Here is an 18,820-nt window from a genome sequence, read left to right as displayed (position 1 = left end):
AGTGTGTTTTTGGTGCTCAGGCAGTCGTGGGGTTTGGCATAAGAGAACTATTAAAGTGTTTTATGGTGGCCGAGACAAGACGAACGTTGCAAAAAGGGCTGGGGGAAAATAAATGGCAACAGGACCAGCTCTTGGACGAACCCAACCAACACGATTTAGTGGTTTTCCCTAGCATATTTCCTTTTTTTGGTTATTTTGTGGCTTTCCTTATCTATTTGGTGCTCCAAACAGACTTAAGACTGACGAGTGGATAAGCAGCGCATTGCAATTTCTTAAAGTTACATAGGGGTACTAATTTCACAACATAAGAAAGTTTGAAATACAGATTATTCTAGTGTCTTTGGTATAACTCAATTTGCAATCAAGGCAAATTTTAAATTAATGTTACTAAAAAGGTTGTAGTAAATTGCCTGAAAAGTATGTAACAGGTTATAGAAGTCGTTTCTGACCCTTTTAGGTATAAATAGCTTTGATCACGATCACTATTCAATACTGATCAGGGGACATGCATATTTACTATTAGAAGAGCGACTGTTTCCGAGATTACTCTCTAATGCCAAAATTTAGGAGTTGAAAAGGACTTGAGAAGAATATTTTTATGATATCGAAATTTGAAATCGAAATAATGAGATAAAACCTATAAACAATTTTCTAGTGTCCAATATTTATACCCGTAAACCATATGGCTGTAAAATAAATATATTCCTGATCAGTATTACTACCCGAAAGAATCTGACCTTGTCCGCCGCATGAACTTCGAGATCTCAGGAACTAAAGAAACTAGAAAGTTGGGATTAGGTAGACGCAGCTCAAGTTTATTTCCAAATATTGCAATCGAGGCGTTCATTCGGACAGGCATGGCCAGGTCGACTCGGCTAGTGATCCTGAACTTTTTTTAAATCCTCGTGTATAAATACCAGGTACTATTCTTTAAGTCGTTCTTGTCCATCCAAATGAACGTTGAGTTCTTGGTAAATATAAAAGCTAAAAGCTATGTGAACACTATATATTTTTCGTCTGCCTGTGATCACCATTTACATCTTTAAATGCAACTTGCTATGAAAATACGTTATTTTCCATTGGTCTAATTCATTCGCAATTCCTTCTCTGCCTTGGGTTTATTTATTTCAGAACAACATTTCCGAAACATTTAACAATAGAACCTGAGCGACTTGGAATTGCAATGCCCAACAAGAATAAAGAATACCCCTGCAAGAAGCAAGAACGACAAAAGTGTCGCTGCTCATTTAACCCCAAACTCTGCGGCTCAGTCTGGAAAGTAGTCGAGTAACCCAAGCCAGCGAACCGCATTGAAAAGTACCTTCAGCTCAATAATTTAACGGATTTTGGCCAGAGGCAAAGAGTCTAATGGGTGGTGGTGCGATGATGTGAAGTGGTGGTGCCGGGTAGCGGGTAGCGGGTAGCGGAGAACCCTCCTCAGCACAATGAGAACATTTTTGGGAAAACATTAACATTAGCCTAAAATATTGTCCCATAATTTGCCGCAAGCACTGTGGATGGTGACAATACCGGGCCCAAGCTCGGAGTGGAGGTGGTTGTGGGATGTTGCGGCAGGAGGACGCTCGGTGGGACGGTGAAATATTTCAGTGCCAACAAATGAAGCCACTTGCCAGCCGGAGAGGATGTGAGGACTCGGTGGATGTTTTTGGCGACAATTTTAAAATGCCAAAAGGCGGCAAGCGGGCGTTTATCAAGCTGAACGACAAAATTTGAGCAAAGAAAACAGGAGCAGCAGCATCAACCCTCGCAGCGTTTAGTGGGCCCATCAGTCAAGTCGCAAAATTAGGCAATTAAAAATATGCCGAAGGCGCACTCCAGCAAATAAATGGTTTCACAGGACTGCAAGGAGCAGGGCAGGACGTAGGCCCACAGCATCCATTGACATTAAAGATAGCTTTTCGCGGGGAGGCTGTTTCGCAACCGAGCTGCCATGGCGTATGAATCATCAGATCAAAAACTCGCAGAAGATTGCGCCTGTGATGCCTTTAGAACGAGCTTAGAAATGGAAGGGAAGAACTTATTCGAAAGAATGCCAAGAAATTGTGGTCTTACAAAGTAAAGGATTGAACAAGGCTAATTAGGTAAAAAGTTTGAAAGCTACAATTATGGTCCATCCATCTTCTTAGCAATAATCATCGCAAAAGAATGTTTCGAATAGTATGTTAAGCCACGGAAGGCAAAGATGGATGGTGGTAATCCAATTAAATCAAATTGAATAAAGTGTTAAGTGTTTGTATAATTCAATACCCTAAGGTAGGAAAGTACAAGTTTTAAAAAACGCTGCAGTCGATTTCCTCGACTATCAGTTAACCGCTTCTCAGCTAGTGGAAGTACTAGAAAATATTTCAAAAACAAAATATCTTCAAAAATTTGGGAGAGACAGCAGACAGGCGTGAAATGCTTATATCCTAGCCATAGATACTTTTTACTATACTTATTGTTTAAAAAGTCTGTGGACGCTAAACAAAAAAAATAAAATGGCAAAAAGAAAATAAAATGAATGTATGAATGTTTTGAGCTGTTTGTGGGCGTGACTAGAAACTAGAAACCTGTTCAACGAATTTAGTATACCGTTTTACACTTTGAGAAACCGGTATATATGATAGTCTGTTCCGACTTAAATTCTTCACATACGTTTTGATAATCGAACAAAAAGACCTCATTGTTATAGTAATACCAATCGTTTGCCACTTCAGTCAGAACGCGTTTATCCGCCTCCATCCAATTTAAGCCAAGGTCCGCTATCTAATATGCAATTTGGCCAGAGCAAAGCACCAAACTTTGATGCTGAGCCATTTTGCCAGATTCAACAAACCTCAAGGAGTCGTCAACGACTCCAACGACATCTTGCGTTGACTGCCTGCCAAGCCAAAGCGTCAAGTCAGAGGAATGGTTCATAGAAAGTAATGGGGTTCAGTTTGGAGGACGGGTTGGCAACCCAGCCACACCCTACGGCCACCCCCGGCAATCCTTTTTGCGCCGTCCTGCCAAGAAGACTATTCTAAATTTTCGGCTGCCCTGTCAGCTCGGGTGTGTTCTGTTCTGTCCTGTTGGTTAGGTTTGGCTTGCTGTGCTTCGGCCTGCTCGTCAATAAATCGTAGAGTGCCAGTAATGATGCCAGCTTGGCAGAGCTCTGGGCATAGCTCCACTCTGCGATAGCAGCCGTTAATGTCAGGCGAGCGGAAATATATGGGGCCGAGTCGGTGGCATGGCTGTGGCCGTGCTCCTCCTCCTTCCTCCGCGTCCGCCTCCGAAACCTTTGCGACTGTCTTCGGGTTTGGCCAAAAAGACTTTCGTCTCGGCCACGATGACTGCCATTGATGATAATGATGACGAGTCAGCCGGCGAAGCCGTATTCACCCTCCTCCATCAAGGCAAGTCCGTCAACTCAATGCAAGGCAGACCTTGGGGCTTGGGGCTAGGGGCTTGGGGTCTTGGAGTCTTGGGGTCTTGGGCTCCTTGGATTTGTTTTATGCGTCATTCGGCCAAATATTTCCTGCCTGCCCCGCCCCTGCCTTGCCTAGCTCATTGTGGCCCTGCCGGGGACTCGATTTCGTACCCGGACTCTGCTCGGACTTTTGGACTCATCATTTATATAAGCAGTGAGCGGCCATTCCCGTTGTCAGTTGTGGAAGGATTTACGCTAGCCCAGGCAAGACGTCCAGTCTGTCTGTGTGTCTTTCTTTCTGTCTTTCTGTCTTTCTGTCTGTCTGTCTGAGAGAGTGAGAGAGTGTGTGTGTGAGTGCCTGTGTGTGAGTGAATTATGGCCTCTGCTGATTTCTTTTTCGCCCTTTTTTCGTCCCCCAGCGGAATCGCCCTCGCAGCGCATGGAGTTCGTTCTCCGCTTTAGCACAGTGGCAAATTTATTGACAGATATAATTCCTTATGCGTATAATTAGAAATTCGGCAATCATTAGGCGGGCGATGCGCATATATCAAGTTAATGGCCTTTCCGCACAGGCCCAAGATTGGATGGATCCATTGTCAGGGCAAAAGGCAGAGTTATGTACATATGTCCGCGCGATTTGTATGCACTACAAACATCTGATATTGGAGTGGAACGTAGCCATAATCAATTGTTTGCCAATAGCAAGGACTCAAAATGTTGGTTTTATTTATCTTGGCTAGAATCTGAATTGAGTCCCTGAGTTTTACAAACCCATTACAGAGCGGATGATCCACTAATATTGGCTAATTTGTATCTTCTAAAACAACGTAATGGCTAAAAATGTCATTCATTACGCACAAGCACAACACTCAGTGGGCTTATTTACGGTTTAAGTCCCATTTGCCATAAAATAAAATCTTTCATTCAAATAAATAAACCAAAAACTCGAAAAAAGAGAGTGAAATAGCGACAGACACAATTACCAAATTTGCATTTGCATGAATGGCAAAACAAACATATAAATTCAAACAGCAAAATAAAACATAAGTAAATAAAATTATTTATGACTTGGGCATATATAGAATGAAATCCAAACGAAATCGAGTACTTTTATTTAAATTTACAAAATTCAGAAAATATAGAATTGAGATGAAATCACACGGATAAGTAGGCTAAAGGTGAACAATAATAACTATTTTTATTTTAAAAATTATTATTAAAGTTGTTTATTATTATATATATATATTCTCCTTGATTTCCTAAAATTCAGTATCCAATTTCTATATTTTTTTAAATTATTATTACAAATCTGTACCCCTATTTTTACCTATCCAGTTGCTCCGATATGTTTAACAAGTTGCGAATACGGCACCTATATGGCTCCTGGAGCGGGTCCAATCCACACGTGAACATTCTCCTCCCATCTTTGCACGTCAGTTTATGGGGGTGGAGCTCGATGATGAGCAAGCTGAAAAGTGGTAGATGTGCAAAGAAGATGTTGCACAGAATGGTGCGCTATATATTCTACATGCGAGTATTCATAAATAATATTTATTAATGTATTTTTATGTGCGCAAAGAGTACACAGCGTAATAACTTATACAGTTGCCGTCGACAATTTTCGTACTGTGCTACTGTTGTCGGTACTGCTCGCCCTCAACATTATGACGTCTACAATTTACTGTCCATGTTCAGTTGTTTACTCAGATGCTGATGATGATGATGATGGCTGACTGGCTCGGTGGGTGCCTGGGTGGCTGGGTGGCTGGGTGGCTGGGTGGCTGGGTGGCCCGGCAATGTGACAAACTGGCTGGATTTTTGTCGTTGACGAGGGTGGCTATGCCGCCCATTAACAGTCCTCTCCACCTCCAATTCCAGTGGCCCAACTGCGGCGGCGTGCAAATAAAAATGATTAATGATGATGCCCGTTGCCACAGTCAGCTGAGGCGGACTCACGAGCAGCAATGCCCGCCGAGTAGGCGACAGTTCCTCCTTTGACCCCATCTCTGATCCCGAAATGTGTGTCGCTCAGAAATAGAGAGGAAAAGGAACGGCCCACACATATTTACAGCTTAAATCTAATGATGGTATTGGATTAGATTAAACTAGAAAAAATATTAATGTTTATTCATAGTCGTCGGTCCAAGATGCTCCAAAATACTTTAATTTGGCATCGTGTGGCATATCCTAAAGCTACCATCCGAGATGACCCCGTACAACAAAGCATGTGCAAGTAAAAAGTAAGATGTTTTTATTCTTCCTTACGGTGGCATTTAAAATAATACCTTCTCCGTTTCTTATTGTTATTTAATATTACTATTATCATCCGTATATGTAACGATTTTTATGTTGGCTCTTGCAAAGTGCTTTTTTTGTCCAGTGTAAAAACGGGAACTGTAGATGGAAGTTTGTTTAATTTCTGCAATTGCTACCACGGCAAGCTCCTAAATCAGGCGGATGGAAGCGCGGGGACAGGAGGATACGAGCAGCAAACATGTAGAGTTGGGCGGAGCACACCAAAGGTTAATAACTGCCATAAGATGATGCATAGCATGACGCGGGCACAGAACAGTTGACAGTTGACTGGCAGCCGGGTGAGAACGAGGAATGGTGGTGGAACGGGGAAGCCATGTTCTCTCTTGGCAGCCATTTTTATGCCTCTGGGCGGCGAACGTGAAATTTGGCCAAGCTTAGCTAGACCCACTCCCCGCCACAGTCGCGATAATCGCACCTTTGCACCTTTCTGCTAGCTTGTCTGAGCGACTCAGGTGTGCCACGAGCACAGACACAGTCGCACCGGGGCACGGACGCAGGTACAGATACAGATACAGATACAGATACAGATTCAGACACAGACACAGACACAGACATAGACACAGAAACAGATACAGATACATTGGCGACTGGATCTACGGGGCAGCCAACCAGCGAGTGAACTCAACTCTTGCCAGCGGGGTGCATTTTCATTAAGAATGAAAAATGATGAGCAATCAATCATTTGCCCGGGAGGGTGTTTCTTATATACGAGTATGCGAGCTGCCTTTCCTTACCCGGCACTCAGCTCCATACCATCCCTTTCAACATACTGTAGTGCCGCCTCTCTCGCACTGCAGTGCATCTGTTAGGTACAGCTTGTAGATTGATAGCATTACCTGCCTCTGGTGTTCGGAATGGCTCGCCGTCTTCCAGTCCTCCATGTTGTGGCTGCTCTTTGGTTGGTCAATGCCTCACATTTCGTATAATTTACATCTTCATTTTCATGTATATAGACTCCTCCATTCGCTTGAGGTCTGTGTTTCCTCTTTGCTGAATTTTTATCGCTCGCCGAATATATTTCACCCTTGATTTGTGAGCTCTATCGAACACAACGAAGTGCAAGGGAGCACCGCTTACGGTGTTCAGATGTGAACTGTGGACTGATGATCTCAAAAATTTGGTCAAATTAACACAGCATCGAAGCCGACTGCGAGGAAAATGTGGATGCGTGCGGTGACATAGTACACGTACTAAATGGAAAAACGATAAATGTGGGTATCAATTTGATTTGCTGCGAATGGTTTTTTTTATATAATTGTGTAAAAGAAACATGGAACTATGGTTTAAAAGGGGAAAAGGGTGCTAGCAATTGTATTCCAATGTCTTTACGTTATATGGGGTAGTCCAGTTCGTTGACTATCAGATATCCTTAACTCAGCTCGCAGGAGTCTATGTATCTAGAAGCTTTCTTGCTTTTATAGTTCCTGAGATCTCGACGTTCATACGGGCGGACATAACCAGATCGACTCGGCGAGTGATCCTCGTCGGAAACGCTTTCTTCTACACTTTTTTACATATTTTTCAACGAATCTAGGATACCCTTTTAGTCTTAAAATAACGTCTTCTGTCTGCACCACTCAGTTCATGGTTTATGTCACTTTATCTGAAATTGTACAATATTAGTTAAATTTTCGGCAGAGAACCTTGGGCCGCGAACATAAAAACAAAAATCCTCCAAGACAGCCACAATAAATTCATAATTGGTCGTGGTGCGTACCTACTTCTCAGATTCGGAGAGCGCGATTTACATAAATTCAACGTTCCATCCGTCGATTCACCAGCAAGATGAAACGGCCCCGGTCCGGGCTGACCAATAATAATAATCAAATGTCAGCTGGATTCGACCAAGGGAATGAAAGATAATAAAAAACCACAGAGAAACGAAAATCGACGACGAACGCCATCAAGAAACGGAATCAATTCGAAAAAGCTATTGAAAAACAGACGCAGCAACTGTCATCGGACAAATGATTTGTATTTTTGTTTTAGTTATTTATGTTTCATAAATTATCGGATGTATCTTTTTACGATATTAATTTTGCTCCGACTGCCCCTCAGCATGGTCTGCCTGCCGATCAAGATTTTATTTAAATGGAACTCATCAACGCTCATTTGGTGGCTCTGTGACTTCATCTCCATCCATGATGGCAATGTTGGAGCTCGATTCCCGCCTTTTGTTTTCTTTCCATACTCCCTACTGAAAAGGGTATATACATTGAATGGTCAGCGGGTACTGAACTAACTGCACGGTAAGGAGGGCTTGAATACATAACCCATCAGGCAACGACTTCGCTGATTTCTTATTCACTTGTTCTTATTTATATAAAAAAGGTGTCGAGTCCGAGTCGGGTTTTTACATCAAGACCTAGGGAGCTGTGACGATTTACCAAGGGGTATACCCTAGTCTTATTCCGACACATTGATACAGTTTTCCTCAGTTGGTCTTGTATACATTTCGCGGCTTTTGGGCCTCTCTCCCGGGTTCAGCCTTAATTATAGAGGTCGACTCTGCTGATGATGCCTTGATGTCAACGTCGTCCCGCCGCTTGCTTCGTAGTTAATTAATGGACTGCGTCGTATTAAACTCATTAGTTCGCTTTCTGGGCATAATTTTAATTAATCACTCACAACTCCACGCACACGCAACCGCAGAGGAGACTGCGATACAGATTCGAGTAGAACGACAAACACGTTTGGATCGCCTTATCAGAAAGTCTTTGCATTTTAAACGATCTGCTGGCTACCTAAAAACACAAATCGAAGTCGGATCGCAGATCCGAAAGCGAATTCGAATCTGAACCGAGATCCATATTTAAGCGAAAATTAAAATTCGCTGAACAGCGAGCAGATCGACAGATTGTTCGTTACTCAATCGATTTTTAATTTTAAAATGAAATAAATCAAAATTAAGAAAAACGAACGCAGAAAACGAACGCTCAAAAGAGACTCGCGCAAAAAGACGAAGCAAATTAACATTCGCTCGCCCGCCATTCGATTTGATATATTAAACTCAAAATGTATATTTCATCATTAAAAAATGAAGAAAAAAGGCAAAACAAGAGCCGAGCGCTCAGGCGAAGAACGAAATGCTGGAAAAGATCGAAACTAGTTTTACAGGTAAGCCCGAGATGAGGCTGAGATCGGATCAGATCGGATGCTACGAGATTCGTCCATCGCCATCGCCATTGGGTCTCGGGCCTCTCCCTCTCGCTCCCACTCGGCTGCCGCTGCAGCCGCTGCAGCCGTCCCGCTCGCCCCGACGCTCGTATGATAAATAACAAATCAAACGCTGAAATGTCGGTAATGTATGTGGCATGTCAGGGTTCTCCTAATTTATGGCCTGGATCAATAAGAATAACGCCCCAATCAGTGACTATAAATTAACGCAAAGACAAAAACGAAAAAGCGTACATTTACGAATACAACTTCAAAAATGTCGAAGGCTGAGAATGTTTGGCGGCTGTTATGCATTTCATCTCACTCCCTGATGCTCAGCTCAGAGTTATTTGAGGTTTAGCCCCGAAAAGCTTTGATCCGGAATGTCGTTGACTCAGGCGGCACCTGAAAGCCAAGCCCGGTATCAACAGATATTTCGATTCGCAGCACATATGTACATCTGGCATTCGAAAAGGATTTTCGAATTGGGGATGGGGATAAACAGGATGTCTTGCTAGACCATATGTTAGTAACAATAAAAAACAAAACCTTCAATTGGGAGCTCAAAATATTCCACTTGTGTGTTGCTATATAGTTATATAGTTATGTCCGTACATGTGTCGTTTTCTTTATCCGATTAGATTCTTTCCTGGCTCCCTTTGGCATTCCCCTAAGTCTTGGGAAGCCGATAATACTTAATCCAATCTTACCCAGAGTTTGATCAATTAACTGAACTGTGAACACTGACTTTCATTACTTCTGCGCCTGACGACTGCCACGGAAACCAAACCAGAGCAGCGCATTGCTCCGCGATGGAGTTGGAGTTGGGGAAAACAGAACCAAGCGACTCTATTGAAACGCACATGGGGCCAGTGGGCCAAAATGAAATTATCAAAGCGCAACTGACAACTGCCGGAGAAACTGAAGTGGACAAGGATACCGTTACAGTCTATACAAATGTCGCCGACGCCGCACATGCACTTTGACACACGCAGTTTTCCGAACAGGTGGAAGCCAGGTGGCTTCACCAGTGATGAGATCTCTTTGGAAGCCATTCGAATGCAACATTTTTAGTTAAAATCAAATGTCTCGCTTTCTGAAAGCGTTCGGAGGAATTATTGTTTGTGTTCTTATTGGCCAAACGATTTAACCGTCTGAGCTTTGTTTTATTAACGCATTCCATCAGCTTTCAGCCAACATTACGAACAATTTAAATGGTAGCAGAGATTTGATTGTAACCATATCTTACTCCCAATCCTGAAAAGTAAGTGGCTAAAATCGTATTACACTACAGTTCCCAAGTACTGAGGATAAACAATTGTGCCATCACTGGGAGAAAAGAGAAAAGCACCACTAGAATGAGAATGATGTATGAAATGCTTTGAATTTAGTTGTCAAAGCTGTGTTCGTTCTGCTGAATGCGGAGCAGGGATATCTGCGCGCTTCGCAAATTGTTAAAATGTGTCAGAATCGCACAAAACACGGCATAGCATGTACAACAAAACCAGCGAAAAATGGCAGTGCAACGCAGCTGACAGTGGGGCTTGACAACAAAAGTGAGCATAACTGACAGCACGGAGGAGAGTCTACAACAGTGGCAAAAATCAAAACCATTCCCTCAAAAGGGGAAAAGGATTGTGTGAAATTAGCAGGCGCATTATTTTTGGTAATTATATCAAGTCATTCCTGTCGTGCCATGACAGTACTGTAAGTTTAATTGTACCTTCAAAAACGGAATATAGACACTATTCCACGTTGTACTTAATAATGGTTTTTAAAATTTCCCTATGCCCCTTTCCTGCCACTGTGCCACATCACAAGTATTTACCCGCCGAAGTTGCATGCTGCACCCGCCTTAACATCGCAGCGATTTGTTGTCCAGCCGGAAAATGCATGTATTCAACAAATGACACCTTCACGCGCATTGGCGGCAACATTCGCCTGTCAGCACCGCGCCTCTCCACACTCCACGCAAATGCGGAACTTGGCCGAAGAAGTTGGCCCAAACGCCTCGCTAATTTGGATGCCCGGCAGTCGAATAGGTTGCCGCATTGTCTTTGTCGACATTTCATGCTCCTCCTTGCGCGAAGTTAGATGTTTTCAAGCCACGCCAAATTCAACCACTAGGAAACAATAACATCCGCCGCTTTCCTCTTAAAGCCGAAATTTTGCTCATATGGCATAAGGAGTGCGAATTAACCTGTTGAATTTAGGCTGAGTGCGGCGAAATTGTCGACGCAACTGCAGGCCAAAAGGAAACGAGGCGGCTGCTCGCGTTGGCGTCGCCAATTGGCAGTTGACGTTTATGCGCACACGAAAACTCTCAGTTTTGATGAGGGGCTTGTCGTATTTGCTGCATGATGAACAATAGATGACGGGATATTTGTATGTTTACATTTGAAATCATATTCAAAAACCCAGTAAATCAAGAGTATTGGTGATCAAAACATGTATTAGGACTGAACTGCAACTTATGTAAAAAGTGTCTTAGGTTTTCCAAATGTCTTCAGGTCCTTCGCTTGCAGGTAGTATTTAAGTTCTATCAGATAGCTAACATAGAAAAAATCAGAAATAAGCCTTCGTTATTTTTTATCGATTCGGTTTTAATTCGATAGGTATCTCGATTTCGAAGAGAACTCCAATTAAGATTTATAACGTTTAATTACAAAAGCATTTAGAATCCGGCTGCCGGCGATGAAAATACGGGTGTCACCATATGCTAGGCCATACAATCTTGCGTATTATGAGAAATATCTTTGGAAATTAAGTTAAATAATTTAAATATTTCTACAGCCTAATGGATTTGTTTACATGGTCACTCAGTGCAATTTTTCATTTTAGTGGAAAATCCAGTAAGTCCACTCAAACGCTTTATGCTGTTCAAGGAAAGAAAAAAATATTTGAATCTCACGGCAGGGAAAACCAGTTTGCTTATGAATCGCGAGAGAGCGAGCGAGACGGCCGACGAGATGGCGCGCGAAACAAATGTCAGAGGCACCGAACATCAATCTCCAGCGGTGTTGGCCGACTCAGCTATACCTGCATATAGCCGCCAAGCCACCGATCCGAGCATATCCTATCCTATCCGATCCGATCCGATCCGATCCGAGCCACATGGCAATCATTCGGCCCGGCCAACAAGTTCTTTGGTCTCCACAAAAGGAAAAGCGCTTGCGCCGCGGCCAATTTGCAGGGAGCGCGGCGAACATCGAGGGAAAACCGGCTAAAAGGTGGGCAAATGCGTTTCGGTCATCGCCGCTGGTATTGTTGCTGTTCTGGCTGGTTGAGAAACTACAGTTGGGTTCATAGCCTCATTTCAAATTGGCAAACAGGTGCGACACAAATCGTGTCCACGTTCAGCGCTGTCTGTAGTGCGGGGTGATGAAAAGTATATGTAAGAGCAAACCATTTTCTTTTAACATGTCCAAATAAATGGCTTTAAAAGCACTGGACGCGAGTACCATTGTTTTAATTAAGCAACAAACGTATAACCGTGTCCTAACAAGGAAATGACATCGATGAGATGATAAAAAAGTACGCGGCAATAAAATGAAATGAAATACGTAATAAAATTATGACAGATTTAATGCTCAATTTTAATGCTCACACTAGCGTGCATTCCGCATGCATTGTGTTTGAAAAGTGCACAAGTTATTTTCGATAAAAAATTAATGTGTTCAAAAAGGAGGCAGCGGCAACTCAGCCCATTTTGCACACATACATATGTGGCATGTTTAAATAGAACGGCCACATCAACATCAGCAGCGGCCCAGAAACAGCAACAAAAGCTTCATAAGAGCGTATATCAAGTGGGGAAAAATAATGAAAAAATAAAGAGTCGGAAAAACTGAACTCAAATCGAATGAAAAACGATAAAAATCACACAACTGTCCAAAGACCGCCTGAGGCCGAATGCAAATGCTTCGATTTGAAATGTTGCAACAATAATTGTCACAAATTGAACTCATGTCATGATTTGCGACGACGACTAGAGGGGCAGAGTAGGGATCGGAGGGGAACCAGACGTGAGTCGGGAAAGATTCGATTGTCTGGCAGGTGCAATTAGAGCGAGGTTTCGGCGATAAAAAACAGCAACTGCCAGCCATAGTGCACTGATTGCTTTTCAGCCGACGAGAGGAACTCGGTGTATTTGTATAGCAAGATTAACTTTTCGCTAACTGAATCTTCTAATACGTTCATAATTGCCATTTAGTTAAGGTGGTACATTTTTCAGAATATACATAGTATTTGAATATATAGTATTTTTTCGTTTTATTTGCCAATTTGTATCAAGGAAATCCTTACTTCGAGAAGGAATTCACTTGGGAAGTATCGAAAAGTATAAATATTTACGCTAAGCTGCATACGTAATCCCAACATTTAATTCTGATCTAATTAGAAACAAGACCAAATATTGTTCATGGGATCGCGATCGGCGTTTAACAACTTTATAAGGTTTATCTCGGAACGCCTTTGATAGAATAGCTTAGTTCGCTGGGTTGGTAAATATTCGGCAAGCACATGGCAGGCTAAAATAGGCCATAATGGGTGCTTTATGACTTTTTAAACTCTGGGTAAATATTGAAACCGGAAGGCGGCCATAAAGCTCCAGCAGCAGCTGCTGTGTGTAAACACATACGCTTCACCCGATTTTCAGTTAATTAAAAAGACCAAGCGTTGCAAAACCGCCGAGAAAGAGGTCCATTTGGGCAACGGCCCTCCCAGATTTGATTTGGCAAACACTGCGGCTGGCTAATTGGCTCCCCCAATAGCGATCCACATTGCGCTGCCACCCTTCCCTGTCCGGAATCACAATCACCTTCACGGCGATGGCGATAGTTCATTTCTTAATTGTTCTGCCGCCAACGCCGCCGCCACTGACAACAATCTCGGGCTGGAGATAAAAATGTATCCGGCTGATAATCGCCGAAATTGTGTTTGCTTCCCGCCGAGATATTTTCAGAAGCAAATATGAGAACGTATTAACTCTGAAGTTCAAAAGAACTGATGCGCCCGTTTCCTCGATTCGGCATGACAATTAATATGCGCAAGTAATCATCACAGGTCTGGGAAGTCTTCTTACAGCTCCCATAACTCTCGGCAAGATCAAAGGCGGCGACAATAGGGCTGCAGTGAAGTGTTCTTTGTTTGGATCTCCGGGCACTTGAGATCCCCGAATTAAGTTCAGATTTGTCACTGTTTAGTCGGGCCATCTAAGTACTTATTTGCCTGTTGATTGCGCTGGCATTGCGCAGGGCATTTTCCGAGGCCCCGGAAAAATATAAACTAAAACCAGCACTGAAAACCCACTTAATTACTAGTAACACCATTTGGGTTTGGCTTGTTCGGCAGCTAAATTTGCATACCGCCAGATTTCCTTCGATTTTTTCCTATGAACAATAAGCCATATTGCCCAGCCACTCCCCTACACTTGCCGACCCCTCGCCCCTCGCCCATCGCCCCTCGCCCGTCGCCACAAGCCGTTCTCTGTCTCGAATGTTGTGGCAAAATTATGTAGCACGTCCAGTGCTGAATATGTTTAAAAAATATTATGCACGACAAGTTACATGCATCAAACTGCGCCTGCTGAATTTCTGCCGCCGCACCGCTGCCTTCAGCGAATCTACAAGCGAATGCCATAAAATCAAGGCACAACCAAGAAGGCGGCAGGTCCCCAGAACGGAGATGGGCTTTCGCCGTGAGGGGGGATTTTCGGCTTGGACTGCCACTTGTGGCCAGTGCACACACTCACACATACACCTGCATACACACAGGTTCACACGAATGCAGCACCCAGCGGCCATCGAAACCAGGCAACCTGTTGCACGTCCGACGCACTCGCTTGTGCACATACGTCTTTCGGGGTGCATTTCATTAGGGGCGCAGGCGACCAACAAATTGTCGCTGCCCGATAGTCGAAGAGCTGGCGCGGACCCGGAATAAGAAGGAACTGCACAATGGGCATCTGGTGCAGATCGAAAATGTGTCTGGAGTAGAGAACTAGGCAATTTCTAGTTAGTTTTGGGTAAGCATTGCGGTATGAAATGTGTAGGAGTCCTGGCTCAAGTCACACTCTTAATTCACAAATATGCGCATACGGATAGAACTGAGGCTTAACTGAGGCTCTTAATTATTTGAATTCCGATTGTGATTTCTTTTCTTTTATTTCAATTTATCTTCCGACTGGTACTGCTAGGGAACTGGTGTGTACCGAATAATAACGCTACATGATCGAAAACGACGATTTTATGTCCATCAGTAGTTGCAGTAGTTGCCTACTGTTTTTATGGAACTTATTTGACACAGACCTCAAAATATTCCTACGAGAGCAATAGAAAGATGACTTTTGCTACGGCTTCATGCAAAAGGCTTTAGCAAAACGATAAAATGCATGCATATATGCATATTATCTGACTTACTGCGTTGCAAACGCTGATTGAAAGCAACACACCCTCTGCGAGGGTATAAAAGAAGATTCGCTGGTTTTAAATCTCAGAGGAAACCATAATAATTGATCCCACAAACTATTTTGAGCATTCAGCGCGGTGGCCTATTGGGCTCCTCTCGGCCCAGAACCATTTGCACTTGAGCCTGTCGCCACAGTCCGATGAGGCCGAGAGCCAAGGTGACGCTTCGGCGAAGGGAAAACTGGGCCCTGTCCGTCGCATTGTTTCGCTGGCTTTGTCCGCATCGAGTGCGGACAGGGGTATCTACATATGTACATATGTGCCGGGGGGAGCTCCAGTGCCGGGTGGGTGGCAGTGGGTCGCACGACGTTTGTCGCTGTCAATTAAGGCTGCAACACAGCAGGAACTGGAACTTGTTGCACAAGCTGCACTCTCTGCTGCAGTTGCCATTGCAGTTGCCGATGACTGTGCCACTTTTCTATGCCACTGTGGTGCTTTCTGATACTCACCGCCACTGCAGCGTCTGCTCCTGCTGCTCCCCCTCTCTCTCCAGTGCCCCACCCTCGGGGAATCGGAAACCTTCGTCCTCCAGTGCGAGGAACCATTCCGCTTCGCGCCTCGGATCACGGCAGCTGCATTGTCTGCTGTTGACCAACTTTGGTGGCAGTCCAACTGGGCTCGTTTCCCTTTCTGGTATCGGTTTTCTGTCAATGATACGTTGACAGCCGCTGAGCCAACTGAACGCAGCTTTTAATGCCCGAAAGGAGAAGCATGACTTTGGGAAGGGCTTTCAAACAGCCACTATAACATTCCGATAATGTGGGCAAATTCAACATTTTCAAATTCTTGTGCAGAGTATTTCTTTTCGCAGCTAGACGAGTGCCTCAATTAGAAACTCCAGAATGATCAATCGATCCCAGCATCTCTTGGATTGCTACTTTTGTTTCGCAGCGTGAGGTACTCCTAAGCACGAAGCGTTCTCTTGCGTTGCGATGTTTCAACGCGCTCGTACCAGATGCACCTATTTCAGCACCCATCATTATCCAAATGGTAAAGATACGAGATCAGAGATCCGGGATCCGAGACAAGCCAATGGTGATATCCCAAGGGCCGAGAAATGCACCAAGTCCATCATGTCAGTCTTGGCCAGGGTGGCAAGTGGAGGCCACGATGGCAGCAGTTGCTCAGCCACGTCAAGTTCCTCTGGTTACCAGTTGTAATTCACGCGGTGCATGGTGCGTGGAGCCTCTCCCCCACAGCCAACTGCGTTCAATTTTTTTGAAGGTATGCCTTTGTGTATGGGATAGTATATATAGTATAGATAGTATATGGGATAGTATAGCTCCATGTTTATTGCTGCCACTGACAGCGAGTTAAAGATGACGATAATGAAGCCCGCTCCTTATTTTGTTGACTGAAGCAACGCAGAGGAAACGAAGACTTAGCCTGAGCCTCAATCTGCCATAAATTAGCATCTGAGAAAATTGATTAAATTCTTTATTCAGAATGAACTGCAAGTTTCCCGTCCCCAATAATTTCAAGAGTCATGTGAGAGCCAGAGGTCTAAATCCCTATCAAATACCTCGTCAAGCCAACCGTATATTTTGTATTTTATTGCATTTTTAGTTTACTTATATTTTACTGATTGATTTATGATTACAGCGCTGGTAAATGCGAGTGTGTTATCTATTACTCTATGCAAAAGTGATGCAAAATTGCAGCGATTGTGAGTGAGTGCTTAAAATCTTCATATGGACGAACAACTTTTCGCTGATAAAAATTTCAATTATTTTAAATGAATAAAAATTCTTATAGTTGACTACAGCCAATCATAGTAAATATGAATGATGAGAAATGAAACTAAGCTAAGAAAATTTAAATTAAAACGAGATAGAACGCTGTAGTCGACATCCTCGACTATCGCATACCAATTACACAACTATTGGGAGTTCGGATATATCAAAAACTTTTGCCATTTCGATAGAAAAGCAAATAAAATATATAAATAAATGTTTTTTAAAATGTTTTTTAAGCCGATAGAAATTTCCTAGAGTGGGCGTGTTAAAATCAGGAAATAAACTTGACCTGCGATTATGTCTTTGGAATCTGCATTTGTGATATCGACTTACAAGTTGTAATATTTTCGGAGGATAGACGGATGTGGTCATTTCGACTCGGGTATTGATCCTGACCAAAAATATATTTATTTTATAAGATCAAAAGCGCTGTCATCTACATATTACAAACTATTCAACGAATCTAATATACCCGTTTACTGTACGAATACCGGGTATAATGACCAAAAACGAAGCATTAGGGACGAAAATTAAAGATTTACGGGTGGGTTAAAAAGGAACGACCCAAAAATCGATTACAACGATTCAAAATGGACGAATAAAATGTTAAATGTGGACCGACACATTGTACAACTAGTTATTAAAATAAGTACTTATATTCAAAAGCATAATAGTTTAGTTTTAATTCAAATTATGTCGCCTTTCATTGAGGGCGCGTTGTACAACGACTAATACAAATAATTCTGCGGACTGGCGGAGAAGCCCGAATCTCTCCTCCTTAACGCAGCTTCGCCTGGCCGTCAGTTTATACCACAAATCAAATGCGGAGAAGGATGAGAAATGGAATCACGACTGTCTCCGTTTCTGTGCGTGCCAACGCTCCATCTCTTTCTCAGATGAGGCCTTAACATCGACCGACTCCTTCCCGCTTGTAAGTCTGACCGGCAGATCCATCCGCTGCAGGGCGTCGAACAGCAGCGTCATAATCACACGGCTGCATTTGGTTTGTGGAGGGGCGATGGAGTGGTAGGGAGGGGCTTTGGAGGCTCCAGGGGGCTTGGAGCTTTAGATCCCTCCTCAAGCTCCTCCATAATTATGGAGAGAAATAAATTGTGTATGATTGCTTGATTGGCGATTTATTGACTCACATTATTGGAAGCTGCCGCGCCGTCATCCTGCGCCCAAGCGCATCCATGAGCCGGAGCCTGGAACTGCGAGCGAGTGCATTCATGAGCATTCCTAATCGATGCGGGCCTGACAGAGTATTTATTACCAATTGCGTATAATAATTCTCCTTTTCCTTTGACAATAAAATGCACGGAATGGAGTGGAATGATGATTGAAATTGCAATTGTCACTCAAGACCGGAAGCTTTTAGAACGATAAAATTGAGAGAGCACTCCCCTTTCATTTTAAAAAGGGTAGAGTTATAATATCAGCTTTGATAAAAGCTCTATTTTTAATACCAATTTCAGAGGAAACACCCAAAATGTTTGCTTAATTATACCCGTTATTACCCGTTACCCGTTATATATATTCCTGATCAGGATCAATAGCCGAGTCGATCTAGCCATGTCCGTCTGTCCGTATGAACGTCGAGATCTCAGAAACTATAAAGGCATACAGATTCTAGAGACAAAGGCGCAGCGCAAGTTTGTTACCCATGTTGCCACGCCCACAATAAGGCCTACGAACCGCACTAAGCTTTCACGCCCACACTTTTGAACAATTTTTAA

Source organism: Drosophila sechellia, chromosome 2L (assembly GCF_004382195.2).
Source record: "Drosophila sechellia strain sech25 chromosome 2L, ASM438219v1, whole genome shotgun sequence".
Lineage (NCBI taxonomy): Eukaryota > Metazoa > Arthropoda > Insecta > Diptera > Drosophilidae > Drosophila > Drosophila sechellia.
Note: the sequence above shows the minus strand (reverse complement) of the source record.